A 20440-nucleotide genomic window follows, 5' to 3' on the forward strand; every position below is an offset into this window, starting at 1 on the left:
TCCCACACTTGTTTTGCAACTTTAAGTCTAACAATTCAAAATTTAAGTTTAACTTTAAAATTTAGAAAACAGGGGTGCCTGGGTGGCTTAGTTGGTTTGATGTCTGACTCTTGATTTCAGCTCAGGTCATGAGGTCATAGTCGTGAGATTGAACTCTATGCTGGGTGTGGAGCTTGCTTAGGATTCTCTCTCTCTCTCTCTCTCTCTCTCTCTCCCTCTCTCTCTCTCTCTCTCTCTCTCTCTCGCTCTCCCTCTCGCTCTCCTTCCCTCCCTTTGTCCCTCTCCTCTCTCTCTCTCTCAAAAGAAAAAATTAAAACAGACACATACAAGAGTAAAATTTTTGAAATATATTTACCATGCAAACAGTAAACATAAGGTAGATCTCACAGGGTATAATATTACCACAAAAAAGAAAGGCATTTCTTTTCAAGCATATCAATATCATCAATATTTGTAAATGTTTGTTGTGCACTGGAAAATAATGTTTTGCAGCTATTTATATATAAAGATACAACTCTGAAAACTCACGAGAAAGGCTAAATATAAAAAAACAAAAAACAAAAAACCTGACCTACCCAAAACAATCTACAGATTCAGTGCAATCCCTATCAAAATAACAATGTAAGTTTCACAGAACTAAAACATACAATCCTAAAACTTAAATAGAACCACAAAAGACCGTAAGTAGCCTAAAAAATCTTGAGAAAGAAGAACAAAGCTGGAAGGAAGTATCACAATTTCAGGTTTCAAAATCTACTGAAAAGCTGTAATAATAAAAACAGTATGGTACGAGCACAAAATAGTCACATAAATCAATGGAACAGAACAGAGCCCAGAAATAAACCCATGCTTATATAATCAACTAATCTATGACAAAGGAAGCAAGAATATATAATGAAGAAAAGAAATTCTCTTTGACAAATGGTTCTGGAATAACTAGACAGCTACATGCAAAAGAATAAAACTGGACCACTTTCTTACACCACACACAAAAGTAAACTCAAAATGAATTAGGGACCTAAATGTGAGACCTGAAACCATAAAACTCTTAGAAGTAAACATAGGCTGTACTTTGTTACATCAGCCATAGCAACTTTTTTCTAGATATGCCTCCTTAGGCAAGGGAAGCAAAAACAAAAATAAACTATTAGGACTACATTAAAATAAAAAGCTCTTGCACAGCAAAGAAAACCAGGAGCAAAACAGAAAGGTAACTTACTGAATGGGAGATGGCATTTGATATATCATTGTAAATGATATATCCAGTAAGGGGTTAATATCCAAAATATATAAAGAATGTCTGCACTCATAACCAAAAGATAATTACAATAATAATAATCTGATAAAAATAGGCAAAGGATCTGAATAAAACATTTTTCTAAGACATAGAGAGGACAAATAGGCACATGAAAAGATGCTCAGCATCACTAATCATGCAAACCAAAGCCACAATGAGGTGTCACTTACACTTGTCAGTGTAGCTACCATCAAAAAGACAGGAAATAACAAGTGTTGGTGAGACTGGGGTGGGGCAGGGGAAGAATTCTGGTGCGCTGTTGATGGGTATAAACTGGTGCGGCCACTGTGGAAAACAGTATGGAGGTTCCTCAAAAAAAAGAAAAATAGAGATACCATATTATCTAGTAAAAACACGACTTAATATTTACTACAGAATACAAAATACTAATTTGAAAGATATATGTACTCCTATGTTTACTGAAACATTATTTACAGTAGCCAAGATACGGAAGCAACCCAAATATGTATCTACAGGTGAATGGATAAAGACTATGGGGTCTATATAGTTCTCTATTTCTCAGCCACAAAAAAGATCTTACCATTTGCCACAAAACAGTTGGACCTAGAGGGTATTACACTAAGTGAAATAAGAAAGATAAATGCCATATGATTTCACTTATAAATGGAATCTAAAAAAATACAAATAAACAGATTCTTAAATACAGAGAACAAACGTGTTTGTCAGACAGAAGGTGGGGGAAGGGGATGGGTGAAATATATAAAGAAGATAAAGGAATACAAACTTCCAGTTATAAAATAAGTCACCGAGATGAAAACTACAGCATAGGGAATACAGTCAATAATGTAATAGTGTTTGGTGACTACATTTATTGTGGTGAACAGTGAATAATGTTTGGACTGTGGAACCACTATGTTGTACCCTTGAAACTAATATAACACTGTATGTTAATTACACTTCAGTTTTTAAAAAACCTGAAAATATCAAGACAGATAATACCAAATGTTGGCAAGGTTGTACAGCATTTAGAACTTTCATAAGTTGCTGGTAGGAAAGCAAAAGTAAATATTACAGCCACTGGAGTCTATGTTCTCATTCCTTCTAAAGTTAAATTTATATATAGCATACAAGGGAGTAATTTCACTCCTGGCTATGCACAGAAGAGAAATAAATACTTGTGTATCCCCAAAAGACTGATACATCCATGATCCTAGCAATTTCAGACACGCTGAAAGTAGAGCAAATATATTTAGTATATTTCCCTAATAGTATAATATAGTTTATAAAATGAGCCAATGTCCATTAACAAGTGAATGTTTAAACAAATTGTGGGATATTTGTACAATGGAATACTATTCAGAAACTTAAAAATGAACAACTAATCAGTGGTTGAAAAGAATTGGAGGTGAGGAAAGCTTGAGTCTGGGCATATAATGCCATGAAACAAAACATAACCAGCGAGTCTCAGTGCCAATATTCTGCTCTAACTGTAAAATTGAGTAGTGTCTAGCCTAAGACTAAATCTGGATTAATTAATTCCTACTCATAGTTAAAAGGAATAGAAAGTGATGGAGTAGAATAATATTAAGTTTTTAAATAATTTCCTTGTAGAAATGGAAGAATAAATATAGTTTTAATTATATTCCACAGCTCTTGGATGATATAGTTTCTACAGGTCTGTTTAGGTGTTATTTACTATCTCTGTGTCTCTGAAATTTTGTAAGTTTTTAAAAATATAACAGGAAACAAGACACAACTTGTATTTGCAAGTTTGCATTTATATAATTAGGAAACCATGTTTTAACTAACAGTTTCTCTCTCTCACCCTCTCTCTGTTTCCCTCTGTCTTTGGTCTCACACACACTTGTGCACAAGAGGGTATAATTTTTAAATTTTTTCTATGAATATGATGTATTCCAAACTCCATCCCAAATCCTATCACCTTGAAGAACTCTCAAATACAACTCTGATCCCACACCTCCTGACCTTTTTTAGGTTCCTACATACCCTATAATAATGATATGGCAGAAATGAAAGCACATGTTTCCCCTTTCATTGCCTAATGAAGTCAACATATCTAACAACCGGAGTTTTTGAGGAAGATAATCAGGTGCAGTTGTATGTCCATTTCAGAGCTGGCTATTGATTGAAATATGAAGGATAAAACTTCAAACTCAACACTGGGAGAAAGAACTGATTTATGTTACTTTGTCAAAAAACCAACAAAGTAAGATTTTGCTCATTAGTGAAACATAGGTTTAATCTCTTTTCAACTTGAGCTGAAAAATATTTCTAGATCTTAATGAAACTAGTCTAATGTTATTTTTAGAGTTGCAAATGTATTTGATTTACCAAGATCTAAGTTAAGCAAAACCTCACTTGAGATTATGATTTTCTGGACTCCTGCAGTTTCTGAACTTAGATCTTAGGTGTTATGTATGAATGTGTGTGTGGCTAAACAAATAATAAAGAATAACACACTCTTCCAACTCTTTTTAGTTTCTCTTCCCACAGCAAACAGAAAGCTGACAGACAAGCTCCTTCTTCATCTACTCATTCATCATCTAGGTATATAACTAGAAATCTTCAGTGGTTTTGCTCACTTGCTTGTAGCCCAAATAGCTAATAATGAACTTCTTTCTGCTTTCTTCCAAGATCAAAACTATTTTTAGATTTCTACATGGGCTTAAATATTTTTACAAAGTAATCAGAGCCACAATAGGAAGACAAAATTTCCTGAATTTTATGGGCACTCAGAAGTTTATAAGACAATCAGGTCCAGCACTGAAACATCTTATGGATGGTAATTAAGACTATACATTTCTTGGTCTTTGCCTAAAAAATGCCTGATTGATAGCACCTTAGCAGAACACAAGCCTTTTAATTTAATTCACAATTTAACCTCATATTTGAAAATACCCAATTTTCTCAAGGTATTAATAAAATAAATTCTATCTTAAAGAGCTCAATATGAATCTCAAGTGTCCTAAAATATATATCTGAGAATCCTACAGAGTTAATCTGATTTGTCATTTGATATAAAATTTCCTTCCACACAATTCTTGAAGATGGCTTTCCATCTGTATAAGCTCTGAATACCTCCTCTTGTCTTCAGATTTTAAGAAATATTCCCAAGCAGCTGCAGAAACTCCTTGTTTCAGGGAAATTCCCTATCTTCTCTAGTCCGACATGGACCGCCTAATTCCACTTGTTGGTGGGAAAAAAAAATCTGCATCTCTCACCTGTGTGAGCTGACAGGCTGTAGAACCAGGAGACCTCTTTCTCCACCCCCTTGGCCTCTTACCGACCTCCAGGCCTCCTGGCAGCACCTCACCTCTTCTGCTTTCCCCTTCCCCTCCTGTTTCTGCACCTCCTTGGGTGTGAGGACATCACTGGTTCCTACCCCATCCTCAGCGCCCCCACAAGCTCGCTGTCAAGGAGCAAAGAGCACCCCCTTGGATGGTGCTCTTCAGATTCCCCTGGTACTCCAGGTAAAAACTGATAATGGGGAAAACTGATTGACTTTCAAATGGAGGCAGGTGAAACATATTCGGTGTTTAAACTAATTTAATTTGTTGGCCTTGTCTTTAAAGTTATCAGCATTAAATGTCGGGGACTGCCAAGTTTTCTGTCTGCCTCAGGCAAGGATTATCAATCTCCAGAGAGTGAACCAGTAAACAAGATTTGCATCTAGAGGCTGGAGACTGCCATTTCCTGGTCAAAATAACTTTGGCGTCTGTCATGCTGGGCAAGATGTGGAGTGGCCAAGGTGCACAAAAGATCAAAACCGTATTTTGGATTATTCAGTGCTAACAACCCCCTTCCCAGCATTGCTGAGGCAAATCTGGGTGTTTCTTTTGATATTCATTTGACTCTGTTTACCTGGTAACTGACCTTGGTCAGCTGCTTTGTTTTCCCGCCTTGAAACCTTCATAAGAGACAGTTTTCTGAATAAAGCTCTCTCTCTTTCGCCTGATTGGAAACCGTGAGTTTTGTCTTTACTCTCTGTGTCTCCCTCTCCTGCCCCCTTTTTCTCTCCCTCCCTCAGGAAAAGAACCCGGGACGATTCTCCAGCCTGTCGGTCCGGGCAGATGAAACAGGTACTACCGAACACTGGGGACCAGCGTGCCGGAACCTGGCCTCCGGGTTACGACAATTAAATATAAAAGTTTTATTCTACCAAGGTTTACTAAAGGTCAAAAAAGTATATGTTATCTCTGTTGCAATTTGTTAGCAGAAAAAAAAAAGTTAATTTTGTATTTCTCAGAATTTTCATGGGTAATTCTGAAGATAGCTTTTGAAGTCCTTGGTAACTTGAAACCTTAAAGTTTTGATTGCATGATAAATGAGATTGAATTCATTGGATATCTAGGTCTTTTCCAAATAGGATGGAGTGCTAAACCTATAATTACTAAACATGGGTTTGTGCTATTAACTTCTTGCAGAGAAACTAAGGCTATTTGGGTCTATTGGAAAACATGCTTTGTGCTTACCTGATTCATGAATTTGCCATCTAAAAAAATTCTGATGTAAACACTTCTCAACTGGTTACTAAGTCCTCTAATTCTACGAATTAGAATTCTGTTAAGTGTACTTAAGACTGATGGAAGTAAGGAAAGCAACTCTGTAGGAAAGCAGGAGATATGTAAAAAAAGGTATAAGAAATGCGAATACATTTTTGTTGAAGATAAAAGAAAGTGACTTTGTCCTAAGTGAGACTGGTTGTTTGGAGAAAAAGAGCTTAGGTCAAAATCTGAAAGCAAAGGAAAGTTGTAGAAGGTTTGTGAAGGGAAATCTTTGGAAAAAAATTTTATATGTGGTCAGGATTGACTAAGGTTAAAATAAATGGATTTTAAAAGTACACTGGTATAAGATTAAAATTATGCTTTACTCTCAGTTTAAGGGCAAAGTTTTCTTAGATTGTTGGTATGCTTTTAATTAAAAAAAAAGAGGTAAACAAAGTTTTAAATGTTTCCCCTTTTTGTCTGCCCAAAAAGATGGGGAAACATATAATTTTAACCAAAAGAGCAGAACAGCAGGGCAGCACGCCCTTTTGAGCTGTTTTACTCAAGCCTTGCTGAAATTGCCCCTCCTTTGATCCAAAGGCTGGGGAGCTGGTGACATTGTCCTCACTGCCAGCCTCCAAATGCTCCACATTTGTGTTGTTTCTGTTTAGCAAAGGAATGGATGTCTGTGCCATATAAGGGGTAGATGACTATGATATATAAAGAGTTTTTACTGGAGCCATTTTCCTACACTTAGCTCAGTGTGTGCCAATTTGTAAAAACCTAGATCCTCTGAAATGGATATCCACGTGGCTGGAACACATTTATGTGGACACTGCTGAAAAAGGCAAGGGAATAGACCTTGACTTTGGCTCTTTTAGCCCCCTTAACAGCCAATTTTATCCTTACTCCCAAAAATGGGTTTTGCCAGCCTTTTAAAATACATTTGTAAAGAGTTGGGTCAAAATAAAATTACTGTATCCTTCTACAACCAGGGATGTCTTGCTTGGTCACAGTCAATACCTGCCAAGTCCTGCAGGTGGAAAACCGAGGGATAGGAGAAATCAGGAAAGATAAGGTCACCTCTCAGAGGTAGGGTCAAGTCTGGATAAGAACAACTGCTCCCAGCACCTTGGGAGACTGACAAAGCTTTTGGCTGCCAATCAAAGAGCCAGCCAAAATGGGGCTTCTCCTGGCCAACTATGGACAATTAAAATAAGTGACACCTCTTCCTCATTTTTCCTACAGATGGGCAGTTCCCCAACCAGGGCCAGTACTCCTCTGGGATGCATTCTGAAAAATTGGGATCATTTTGATCCATAAACTCTGAAAAAAAATTAATTATCATAGGGTTGGGGGTTCTCTGGGGAACTTCCAGTTTCCTACTGCAGCCCAGGTAATTCCATCCCAAGATCCCAAGTGGGACCATGACCATCCCACTAAGAAACAGAACTGCCATCATTTCCAAACTTGTGCTTTAGAGAAATTAAGGAAGTCTAAGGTTAAGCCCTTAAATTATGCTAAATTAGCCACTATCTTACAAACACAGAATGATAGCTCGATGGCCTTCCTGGAGAGGATGAGGGGGGCTCTTATTAAATATATAGCCATCTCCCCTGACACCCCTAAGCCTGAGGTGATTTTAAAGGGCAAATCTGTCACTTAATTGGCCCTAGATATTCAGAGGAAATGCAAAAATTAGCTGTTGGCCTGGAAGGAACCCTGGAGGAGCTTGTATGAGCTGCCAATCGGTATATTACAATGGAGACCAAAAATTAAACAACAACAACAACAAACAGAAAAGGAGGCTTAAAAAAATCTGCGGCCTTAGACGAGGCCTTACAAACTATATCTGACCAGACTTCCCAAGGTCCTCACACCAAATGCCATTTATGCGGTCAGTCAGAGCACTGAAAATGAGACTGATTTCTGACCTCTGACCAGAAGGGACAATAGAAGTCAAAGCTTCCCAAGCCGTGCCACTTTTGTGGAGATAATCACTAAAAGCCTGAATGCCCTCAGGGACCTCTATGTGCAAGGGCTCAGATAACCAGTATTCCTAAAAGGGACTGATGGGGCCCGGGGGCTCTTGGGTAGCTCCTTGGAACTGTTTCTTGGAAAGCAGGAGCCTCTGGTCACTCTGGAAAATTCAGATAACTTAGAAGCTCGTTCATTTCCTTCTTGACACTGGAGTCACCTTTCTGTCCTCCTTTCTCCTCCAGGCTAAGTATCTAAACACAGTATAACAATTAGAGATGTCTCCCGAAAACTTACAACTAAATTTTTCTCTCTGCCCCTGGGATGCATATGGAGAAAACTAATATTTTCTCATTCTTTTTTGATAATAACAGAGAGCCTTGCTCCCTTGCTAGGAAAAAGACATTATAACTAAATTACAAACTATAGTGCTGCTAACTCTAGGACAGATAAACAATTGTGTGAGTTTTGGAGAATTACTGGATATTGTAGGCTGTAGATACTGGGTCCAACACTCCCAGGATGGGGGGGAATTAATCAGCCAAACCGAGGTTACTAATCCTTGCCTGCAACTATCAGTACTTTTTGACATTTGTACAGCTATTAACAAAACCCTTTATTGGTTCAAAATTGCAGAGGTCTACCCTGGGAACAAGAATACAGGCTCAGGGAAAAGTATATGTGTGAACAGGCCTCACCCCAATCCCCATGTTATGGTGACTACGGGGCTTACTGCCCCTACTGGAGCTGTGTCTTGTGGACCACAAGATAAGGTGGCACTCCTCCAAAAAAGAGCTGTAGTCTCCAGCTGTAAACCGGGAGCCTGTAACCCTGTTAATTTCATGATCTTGAATCCAGGAGACCCAAAATGGGAAAATGGCCTCAGGATTGGTGCATGTATATATTGGCGAGGCAGAAACCATGTGGGACTTCAAGAGAGTTGCTGTCTCACTCCGAGCCTCAACTCAAAGTCTTTCATTCCTTTTATAAGGAAATAGAAAGTAGCCCTCCCCACATCTCCTCCACAAGAAGAAACCTGCTCCTTGCCTTAGCAGAAACTATAGCCCAGATCCTAAAAATCTCTTCTTGCTAAGTATGCAGGGGAACCACCATGGAGCATCAGTGTCTGTGGGAGGCTAGAAATTAGGTCCCCCATGTACCTTATATTGGAATAGAATACTCCAGTCCTACTACTGGGGTTTGGCTTCACAAAACCTCAATTAATGGGAAGAACTGCCTTGCCCAGTGGGGAAGAAAGTTCACCATCTCTGTAGGAAGGTTAATGTGCCTAGGCCAAAGATTTTATAACTCAATCTCCTGGGCAAACCCCAGATCACCTTGAGCCAGATCCCCACTCCTTGTCTTACTTCTCTCATCTCCAAGAGGCCTGGGACAATGTTGACACAACCATCAAACGGCCGGCCCCAGGTGGACTATACTGGATATGTGGAAGGACATCCTATACCATACTCCCCCTAGGCTGGTTGGTGTCATGTGTGCTGGGAACTATTCATCCATCTTTCCTCCTGCTTCCACTTGCCAGAGAGGAACATTTGGAAGTCTAAGTGTGTGGGGACAGGGAGACTCAAAGGAAATGATGTCCCCTACAAAATGGCAATTGGCCTACCAAGTGTATAATCCAATATTATGGCCCTGGGCAGAGGATGGGTCCTGGGGCTACTGCACTCCCATTTATGCTAAACTGCATAATCAGACTACAAGCAATTGTAGAAATTATAACCAATGAAATTGTCAGAGCTCTTAACTTACTAGCCAAGCAGAAAACCAAAATGCACAATGCTATCTATCAAAATCAGGTGGACTTAGATAACTTGCTTGCTTTGTGGAACTTTTAACCTTAGCAACTGCTGCTTACAGATAGGTGATGAAGGAGAAGTCATAGAGGAGATCACGGATCAAATGAGAAGGTTTGTTCATGTCCCAGTTCAGATCTGGAAATGTTGGAACCCCAGGGAGTTATTTGGAGGATGGCTTTCAACTCTTGGGGGATTCAAAACCCTCATAGGTATTATTTGTTTGATTTTGGGAAACTTGCTTAATCCTACCTTGTCTAACTTCCCTGGTTATATGGTCTGTTTCCAGCCTCATTGAGGCAATGATCGAAAGGGAAATGGCCATGCATGTGATGTTATGGAAATATAAACATCTAAGCCAAGGTGATGTTCTTTGACCCAAAATAGGGATCCAAGTATTGAAGAGAGGAACTTGATAGAGCCCCTCCCTAAGGAATATGGTAGAGGCCTTCTCAGAACAAAGGAAGGCAACGTGCAACACGGCCCAATCAACCCCTATATACGTATATGTAACTCTTGACATGACTGTAACTTGGACTATGTCCAATCAGACTATATGTGTCACCATATATGGCAGATAAAGAAGTAGAAGTTGCATAAAAGTCTACACTCTGCTGTGCTCAGGGGCACGGCCTTTTTGGGGTCTTAGCTCTCTGAGCCTGTGTCGGGACACATAAGAAAGCCTCAGTGTCCCATCTCTCCATGAGAAACTAGCTACAAGACAGCTGGGGCTGGGATTTGGAGCTCAAGGTATTAAAATGAAGGGATATTCACAGAGAAAGAGGTCCAGGTATGTCTGTGTGTGTGTGTGTGTGTGTGTGTGTGTGTGTGTGTGTACGCCATGCACACATGCTCATTAATTCTCCTGAACTCTTTGGCCAAATACTAATCTAACAGAGCAAGAGTCTATGGTATAGAACACACCAGAAAGACCAGAGCTAAGCAGAGACTGCAGAGGTTGTAAAATTCCAAGCATCTATGGAGTTTTGACAAAAGTGAATGGAGTTGATTTTGAATATATAAAGTTGATTTGAAAAAGACCCAAGGATAACACAGATGTTAGAATTATCAGGCAAAGGATTTCAGCAATTGTTACAAATATCTACAAGAAACTCAAGAAAAAAAGGGACATAAATCACTGAATATATGAAGAATCTTAGAAGAAAAATAAAAGCGATAACAAAGACAAAGAAATTTATAAGTGAAAACATATAGTATCTAAAACAAAAATCCACCAGAATTATCCTAACATCAGATTTTATGGAGTCAATTAACCTGAGTCAGGGCAACAGAGACTATCCTGACAGTAATGGAGAGGAAAGGATTTTAAAGAAATCAAGATAGCCTCTTTGACTTGTAGGAAAATATTTAGTTGTAGAATATAATAATTGGCATTCCCAAAAAAGGGATTGGGAGAACAAGAATGAGGATTTATAAGTTTGATGAGAATTATCAACCCGTTTTGCATTTTTTTAAATGCTCAACAATTCTGGGGTGCCTGGGTGGCTCAGTTGGTTAAGCATCCAACTGGGGCTCAGGTCATGATCTCATGGTTTATGAGTTTGAGACCCGTGTTGGGCTCTGCGCTGATAGTTCAGAGCCTGGAGCCTGCTTCAGATACTGAGTTTCCCTCTCTCTCTGCCCCTCCCATGCTCATGCTCTGTCTCTCTCTGTTTCTCAATAATAAATAAATGTTAAAAATAAATAAATAAATAAATGCTCAACAAATCCCAAGCAAAATAAATACATAGACACATATACACAGGCAAATACAAGCAGGCATATCTGAGTCAAACTGTTGAAAACCAACTGTAAAAATAAAAGTATAAAAGAAGAAAAAAATGAAACATTATATAGATTTATATGTATATGAGAACAGTGGATATGAATAACTGTTAAGTTCTCATCAGCAATGCCACAATGAAATGGAATGTCAGTTAGAATTAGATATATTCACCAAAACTATCTTTCAAAAATGATGGTGAAACAAGGGATTTAAAATGGAAAAATAGCCAAGGTAAGTTATTGCCAGAGTCCTGCCTTCCAAGAAATATTACAGGACAATATATTTAAATTTTTTTTTATCAATGTTTGTTTATTTTTGAGAGAGAGACAGAGTGTGAGCTGTCAGCACAGAGCCCAACATGGAGCTCAAACCCACTGGAGCATAAACTACCAGATCATGACCTGAGCTGAAGTCAGAGGCTCAACCAACTGAGCTACCCAGGTGCCCTTAAAGGATATTATCAAGGCTGATGGAAAATTACATTTCATGGAAACACACATTGTCATATATTCAAATGATGACATACTACTTAACGGTGTACAGAATAATAAAATGAACTAATGGAATATTAATAAGTATAAAATATATCATGTAATTTCACAGGGATTATGCTGAATCTAAAAAGCCAGATGCAAAAGAGTACATACTGTATGGAACATTTATATAAAGCTCTAGAACAGACAAAACTAATCTATGGTGATAGAAATGGGAACAGCAGTTGGTTCCAAGAGTGTAGGATATAAATTGAAAGGGTAGGAGGTTACTTTTTTGAGTTATAGAAAAATTCCATATCATGATGGCTTTTTGAGTGACACAAGTATTTGAATTTCTCAAGATTTATCAAACTGTACCTAAGCTCTGTGCACTTCACTATATGAATACTATACAATGCTGATACTAACAATAATAAAATAATAATAATAATAAATAGTTATCTTTTCTTCTCTCTCGTCTTCCCCCTTCAATTTCCTGGTGCCTCCCTCTAAACTTTCCTCTTCCAAGGACACTATTTTATTTTTGTGTTTTTTTCAAATGTGACATTGAGTCTGGTGGCTTTTAAAGGATTAATCATTGCTCTTCCCAAGAATATGATTATGAATTTAGAGTTACTATTTATGTAATTTTATTTCCTTGCATAATTTATTTTAAGAAATACAAGAATTTACACAAATGGATATGTTTCTTTGACTTCAACCAAAATATTCTCTCTTATCCAATTTTAATGCTATTGTTCAAAGTGCTTTTTAAAAAATTAAAGCCCCTCCCTTGGACATTTTCCTTAGATCATGTTTGGAACTCACGTGAGAAAATTAGTCTCATAAGTTAGTGGTAATATGTTGGTTTTAATGGAAATACTACTGTGGTATTAGAGTTCCATATTATTCACTAGTAGTTGTAAGTGATTGGTTTATTTGATATATATAGAGATGATAGATAGATAGATAGATAGATAGATAGATAGATAGAGATAGAGATATATAGTTCATATAAATCAGATCTACTCTAAAAATGGGAAGGTTCTCTATACCAATTCTATCCAAACAACTATACCAGGAGGCCAGGGGTTGAGTCGCTGCTGTGTCATGGAGAAAGAGACACATTATAATTCTTCCATTCATACACAGAGACACATAGACACTGAAAAAAAAAGTATAATTTATAAAGCTAAATGTAGACAACAAATTAAGCCTTAAAATTAGGAATTCAAAAATATGATAACTGAATTTATTTCAAATATATTGTATTTATAAATTTAGGTTAAGTATCCTTTTCTGTTAGGTTCAAAATGGTACACTCAACAAAATATTATATGAAGTATTAGGTAAAAAATACAAATTGGTGCACCTGGGTGGCTCAGTTGCTTAAGCCTCCAGCTCTTTATTTCAGCTCAGGCCATGATCTCAGAGTTCGTGAGATCAAACCCTGCATCTTGCTCTGGGCGGACAGCGTGGAGCCTGGTGCCATTCTCTCTCTCTCTCTCTCTACCCCTCCCTCTCTTTCTCTCTCAAAATAAATAAATGAGCATTACAAAAACAATAAATCTACAATAATCTGTCCCTCTCAGAAGTATCACTACAAGTTAAAAATGAGGAAAATGTTAATTTTTCCTAATTTAAAAAAAAAGAGACTCTCCCCATCCTATTTCTTAAAGCACTTGCATTAGAAACCGTATAAGAATGTACTCTTTCTCTGCTACTTTGAGATACTCTGCATATCTTTCAAAAAGCTAACCAAGCCTCTTGTCAGGTTTACCACCCAGGAATATTTTTCTAATGAATTTGGGGTGAAAAAAAAAAATGTCTTTATAATGTAATCAGCAAGGAAAAATGGTGCTCTTATCTCCCAGTTTCCATGGGAGAAGAAGAGTCTAGTTTCAACAGGTGCCTGGTTCCAAACCCACCTGCTTTCACAGATATAAGAAATTTTATTTTTCCACTGGATAAAGGCAATTGGCAAACAGAAGTGGCCTCCCCAATTACCTGGTGAATTGAGGACAAACTACATGTGACAAATAATGTTATCAAGACTTCTTTGAGGACTAACTGTTTATTTTGAAAAATGTATGCAATGAGTTGTATCTGTTTGACTATATGAAACAGTAAGATTTCTTTTTGTCTTTGTGATCTCCTTAATGGATTGTCTGCAAGTGAGCATCACATTCTATTTTAATGGTTTATTCAATAATAAAATTGTTTTCTTGCTGTGCTACTTTTTGGAGAGGTTTTCTGTTTTGACTAGAGAGAGTATTTGCTTTCAGTTATATTTCCCCAACACCCTACACCCCAGCTCTTTGTACTTCTGACAAACTGGTGTGCTAAAGTTATCCCACAGAGCTGGAGCTGACAGGTATATGGGCCAGAGACAAGTAGCTATTTCTGTAAACCTTGCAGTTCCAACCCAGATTCCCAGAGGAGTGATGCTTCATACAATGTGTTACCTACATGACTATTCTCCTGATTTTACAAAGAAAAAAGAAATTAAGTTTTAGGATAGTAAAAAATCTTTGTTTTAAAATTTTTTAAATGTTTTTATTTATTTTTGATACAGAGAGAGACAGAGCATGAGAGGGGGAGGGACAGAGAGAGAAGGAGACATAGAACCGGAAGCAGGCTCCAGCTCTGAGCTAGCTGTCTACACAGAGCCTGACACGGGGCTCGAACCCACAAGCGTGAGATCTGACCTGAGCCGAAGTCGGAGGCTTAACCAACTGAGCCACCCAGGCGCCCCTAAAAAAATCTTGAAGTAGAATTAAATGTATACATTTAGTCAATGATACTATGGAACTTAGGGACTTCAAGGCAATATTCTTTACTGAATGTTGAACCAAATGATTATTTGCTTAGATGTCTAGCTATGGATTCTTTGATGTGATGCATATTAATTTAGTCATCTAATATGAAGTTTTCTTCTTTTAAAGCTAAAATTTATTGAGTGAACAAATTATATAATAATAGTATTGCTTCACAGACCATTGTAGGGAATCTTTATTCTTTGAGAGTACTTTCAAGAAGAATTAAAGTTGGTTTGCCAAAGGGCATTTAGCTAGAACATGAGCAATAAGGTTACACTTTTGTAAGAATCCCTGACCTCTTTCGGTAGACAGGAGAAGATAATATGAATTCTAAAATTATATACTTCAATGGGCCTTCAAAACAATCTTTTAGTTTGGGTAAGAAGTCTGGCATTCAACATGGTTAAATTATATGATATAAAGACCAGCATCAAATTTATTAAAATAATTCTTTCTGGACTTGTTTTACAAAATATTTCTCTGTATCACCACTTCTAAGATTTTTTGACGTTTTTTAACTGATGGAAACAAACATCTTCAAGCTAAAGAGTATAATTTGTATCCATAGGTAGCAATATCACATAGCAAAAACATTAGCAAACTTGAATTCAGAAAAGTCATATACCTGTTCTGCCTTTTCAGATAAGAACTACTGTAACCCTGTGTAATTTCACCTCCTGTGTCTTTATTACTTCATGTGTAAAATAAAAGCATTGACCAGAAGTGTTTTCTAACTGTATGTTTTTAAAGTGTTCTTTAGATGCCATTCCAAATTAATAAAAGATCAGTGACAGATAAATAACACAGTGATTGAAATATAAACACAAACTGTAATGTGATGATTCTTTGTTCAATTAAGATTCCTGGCTAAATGAAGGAAAGCAAATTTTCTTTAGGATTGCTTTTTTTTTTGCATCTATTCAGCTATTGATGTAAGAATGTAAGTGTCTATATTTTTATCTTTCTTTCACATATTTGACCTTTGATATTTCTTTTTTCCTAATTTTTCTGAAAAGAAAGTCACTTAATTTATAAGTTAACATGAGGACATGTGCAATTGAATGTGCTTTTCCATTTCCAGTGACCTTTTCCTGGTGAGTGCATTAAAGTGCATTGTCTGTGATACCCGGGAGCTGCTCAGAAGACTTAGTGAGTCCAGGAATTTCTGAAAGGTCATAGATTTTATTGCTATTCATTTGACAGCTTTTTTTTCTTACTTTGAATCTGCTACATAAAACTCATTGTTGTATATATATCTTGAACGTGTACATCCAATTATTTGCCATTGTAACTGAAATCCTTTACTGTCAGGACACTGGGCTGGCTCACGATATAGAGCACGTGACTAGTTTTTTGTTTTGTTGTTGTTGTTGTTTGACCTAGAGAGAGCAGGCACATACTCCCTCTGGGGCAGAGGGAGATGGAGAGAGAGAATCTTAAGCAGACTCCACATCCAGTGCAGAACCCCACGTGGGGATCCGTCTCACAAGCATGAGATCATGACCTGAGCTGAAATCAAGAGTGGGATGCTTAACCTTAGACTGAGCCCCCCAGGCGCCCCTCATGGGACTCTCGACCTGGGCATCATAAATTCAAGCCCTATCCTGGGTACAGAGATTACTTAAAAATAAAATCTTTAAAAAAATTATTTTACTATTAAATTAATTTGGGGAAAACTGTATTTCCCAATAAGGATAGTTACTCCAGCAAGGAGAAACATGTGCAAAGGATGTCAAAACCTTGTCAAGTCAACTATACTCTAGGTGGATCTTTTTCTGTTTTGCCTAACATGATCATGATCCGAAGGTACTAATTTGATTATTCCTTTTTTTTTTTTTTTAACAAGTCAACTGCCTGATAGGGTTATCCATAATTTTAAAGATAAATATATCATGTTCTAAATGAATAAAACATATCAAAATCAACATTTTCTGGCTTCAAAAGTAAATTCACATTTATTTTAAGATCTTGAAAATGATCTAGCTCTACTTCCTGTATACACTGTCATGAGTTTTATAAAATTAGTTGAATATTTTGGAAAAGGTTCATCAAACTTGCAACTCTCAACACACTTTATATTTTAAAACTGAAAAGATTAAATAAAAAACAAAAAGATTGTATTATTAATCATGGTGTGAAGATTAATAAACCACTCTTACATTTATAGACAAAGAATATTTTATTACTGAGTCTATCCTGAAATTTAAAAATCATATTTCATTTTTTATTTTTTTAATTTTTTTAATTTTTAATGTTTTATTTATGCTTGATACAGAGAGTGACAGAGCATGAGAGGGGGAGGGGCAGAGAGAGAAGGAGACACAGAACTGGAAGCAGGCTCCAGGCTCTGAGCTGGCTGTCAGCACAGAGCCCGACGCGGGGCTTGAACCCACAAACCTGAGAACTGACCTGAGCCGAAGTCGGAGGCTTACGCAACTGAGCCACCCAGGCGCCCCTTCATTTTATTTTTTAGCATTTATTTTATTTCTTTTTTGAGACTGCACATGAGTTGGGGAGGGGCAGAGGAAAATTTGAGAGAGAGAATCCCAAGCAGGTTCCATGCTATCAGCACAGAGCCTAACATGGAGTTCAATCTCATGAACCATGAGATCATGACCTGAACCGAAATCAAGAGTCAGATGCTCAATTGGCTGAGCCACCTCGGCACCCCAAAAATCGTATTTCATTTTAAATGCTTATTCCCAGTGTACAATTTTAAATCTTCCTTAGTGGTACTTATTAGAGTCCGAATTATTTAGAGATACTATTAAGAATGCCGGCAGTGTTCTCTTGGTAAGAGCTTTGTCTTTGCTGACCCTTTTCTATAACTTTTAAAAATCTGCCAAGGAATTCTTTATTTCTTTAAAACAGTTCATTCAATGACTCAAAAGAGAATAATAGATCTTTCTCCAAAATTCATTTAATTTTGATTTAATAGCTGTTAAATTTTTAATTGACTTTTGACAGACCATAAGATTTTAACGATCAATTTATTGAGAACATTTCTGTGAAAAAGAACTCTCATTTTCCCCCACACCAATATTATCAACAATTAAAATAATTAAAGCTAATCAATTATTTACTATGTTCTAGGCTCATATATTTAAACATTGATGATATACATAAACATAACATTCTGTAATGTTATGCATGCACACATACACATGTATGTACAGAGAAAGCTCCAGAAGGGTATTTTTAGTAGTAGGCTGGTAAACCTGCTTGGGGAGTGGTGATTAGTCTCTAGCACTTGCTGATTATCATGCAGTTAATATTCCCACTATGGCAATAAACCATATGGCAATCAACACAATACCAATACAATGTCACTGAATACGCAACTGGAGAAGATGTGCACAATCAGATCTAGGAGACAGTAGGAACCTGTTATAGCATCCCTCTGGTTATGCACTAAGGAGTTAACTGTGGTGTTCTCTGGGTAAGGAAAATGTGAAGTTTTGATTTTTTGTTTTTATTCTTACCTATAATTTCATTTGTTTTACAAATGCAAATACACTACTATTCTTTATGCACGTGTGTGTGTGTGTGTGTGTGTGTGTGTGTGTGTGGCCACGGGTGTGTGCATGTGCACACATAGCCAACTTTCCTAACTCTCCTTACTCTATAAATAGAGTAACTCCTAACTATGCTATGGATACCATTACCTTATAAATCAAAGAATTAGAACCCATATATCAAAAGGAGTATTGTTTTAGTGAAGCAAGGGGTTTTTGTCTTCAAAAATGTTTCATTAAAACCTGTTCAAAATGGCTCAAAAAAGCAATCTGAGAAGCAGTCAAAGGACTATTGTGGTCCATGCTTAGGAAATACATTAAGAAGTTTATTTCTGGGCATTAATTCCTTCTGCCTGCATGACAAGTATTCATAAAGTGCATTTGTTCAAGAAATACTTCTAATCTTTTCCCTTTGTATAGTACACTAAAGTAACAAAATCTCCAAAAGGAATATGGATATAGCATGTTTCATGATTTGTTTTCATTGGTGAAAAAAATCTACATCATTTAAAAATATATTCAGTCAATCAAGCCATTTATGGGGGAAAAGTTCTACTAAAGTATTATAAAAATGTGAAACATGTATGACTCATTGTTCCCCAGGTGTATTCTCCAGATCCTTAGAAGCTTATTCTTGAAAATACCTTAAAAATCAGCATGAGACTTAGTCATAAGATGGAAACACCATTTCAGTGACCTAAACCAACTGTTGACAAAGTATTTTAAATCCAAATGGAAAATTATCTTCACAACTTGAAGTTTATCTCCAATGGAAGAATTACTGATGAGACAGTGGGTCACTCTCAAAAAGGTAGGTATCATGTATATTGGCCAAGCCTTTTCTCCCTAAAACATTGGTTTAATCTATCTTAAAATATTAGTTAAAATCAGTCTGTTTTACACACCATTTTACTAACCTGCTCTTTCTTCCTAAATCTTTGCAGCGTGGAAATAAAAGAACTTCTGTTTGTTGTTTAGCACTTACATATGAAAAGTCTTTTCCATATTTATAAGCTTTTGCCGAATTAAAGGCAGAATTCAGAATATATCTATGTGATTTGTTCCCATCATGGACTTGTGCATATATCTACACTGTCTCCTCATCATAAATATGGAAATGAATTAAATGTATTTAAAGACATGAAATCTCAAAAAATATGCTTCAGGAATTTTGAAGATTAAGTTTCTCTCATGATTGAGTACATCTATTTCCAGAGAAAAGCCTTTTTATGTGTAATCTAGAAGAAAATGGGAATATATACAAATTATGCACCCTAAATAATGCTTTTTAAAGAAGAAAGAATAATACATATTTAATAAAAATGCAGATATGAAGGCAGACAAGGTACAATTTCAGCAATAATTTTAAACTATCCACTTAGCCTCAAGGATTTGCTCATTAGCACTTCATCTTCCCGTTCACCAGCGTTCAGTGATGGTGGATGTGGAGGGGCTTTTAGGAGTGGGAGGGGGAGAAATACATAAAACTGAATTATTTATTTCTGAAAAGTGAGTTACTTTCTGCTTTTCATCTCTCTAGAATAGTCTTGCTGGTTAGGTTTTTGTTGTTTTATTTCCAAAGCACCATACCTGACAATTCCCACTGTGTATGGAAGAAATACATTATGATGCACTCTACATTATTTCGCCAATCACTTCTGTCAAAAATAAGTATACAATGGTAATGATTCCCTTATAATTTTGAAGTGTTTTTTTGTTATTTCTTAATAAACTTTTAGGGCTTTTGAGTTAAGAGGATCAATCTTAGGTTAGCTCAGAATGAATGGGGTGATGGGAGGATGCTGAGTTGCATTTTAAGACAATGGCACAATGACCAAGGGAGTACAATGTCCAACATATAGGGGGTGAGTTTTTTTGTTCATTTTTGGTTTAATACAATTAAACCATTAAATTGGTATTCTATACACAGCAGTGTGACAGATGCAGATTAAAAGTTTTACATTCAAACATACAAAATATTCTGGTCCTGCAGAAAATGGAAAATATTTCCGTTTGAATGAATTTAAAACCTGAATTTTAAGTTCATATTCTCTGGCATGTTTTCATATTCTGAGTTTTATGCCTAAGTGTGTTTTAGAACTGCTTTGGGTCAAAGTGCAAACTTGCAAACTTGGCTTCTGTAGGTTCTGCATCCCCATTCATTGTCATTACTTTCTCTTCCTCATACACTCATCTGTGTGTTTGTGTGTGTCTGTGTGTGTATGTGTGCGCGCGTGCCCGTGTGTGTGCACCTACTATTTAAAGAAAGAGTAATCTTAATCCAAAGCAATAC

General features: G+C 36.8%; 1 long non-coding RNA gene across 2 annotated transcripts in view; it reads left to right on the top strand.

The window, feature by feature from the left end:
* The window catches only part of LOC115288998, a 145096-nt gene that overhangs the window by 65380 nt on the left and 59276 nt on the right, over window positions 1-20440 (top strand). For both annotated transcript variants that reach the window (XR_003907318.1, XR_003907319.1), the window contains exons 3-4: window positions 15714-15804; window positions 18751-18958. This is a non-coding gene — a long non-coding RNA (uncharacterized LOC115288998). The remainder of the gene's footprint in view (window positions 1-15713; window positions 15805-18750; window positions 18959-20440) is intronic.

Source organism: Suricata suricatta, chromosome 4, assembly GCF_006229205.1.
Source record: "Suricata suricatta isolate VVHF042 chromosome 4, meerkat_22Aug2017_6uvM2_HiC, whole genome shotgun sequence".
Classification (NCBI taxonomy): Eukaryota; Metazoa; Chordata; class Mammalia; order Carnivora; family Herpestidae; genus Suricata; species Suricata suricatta.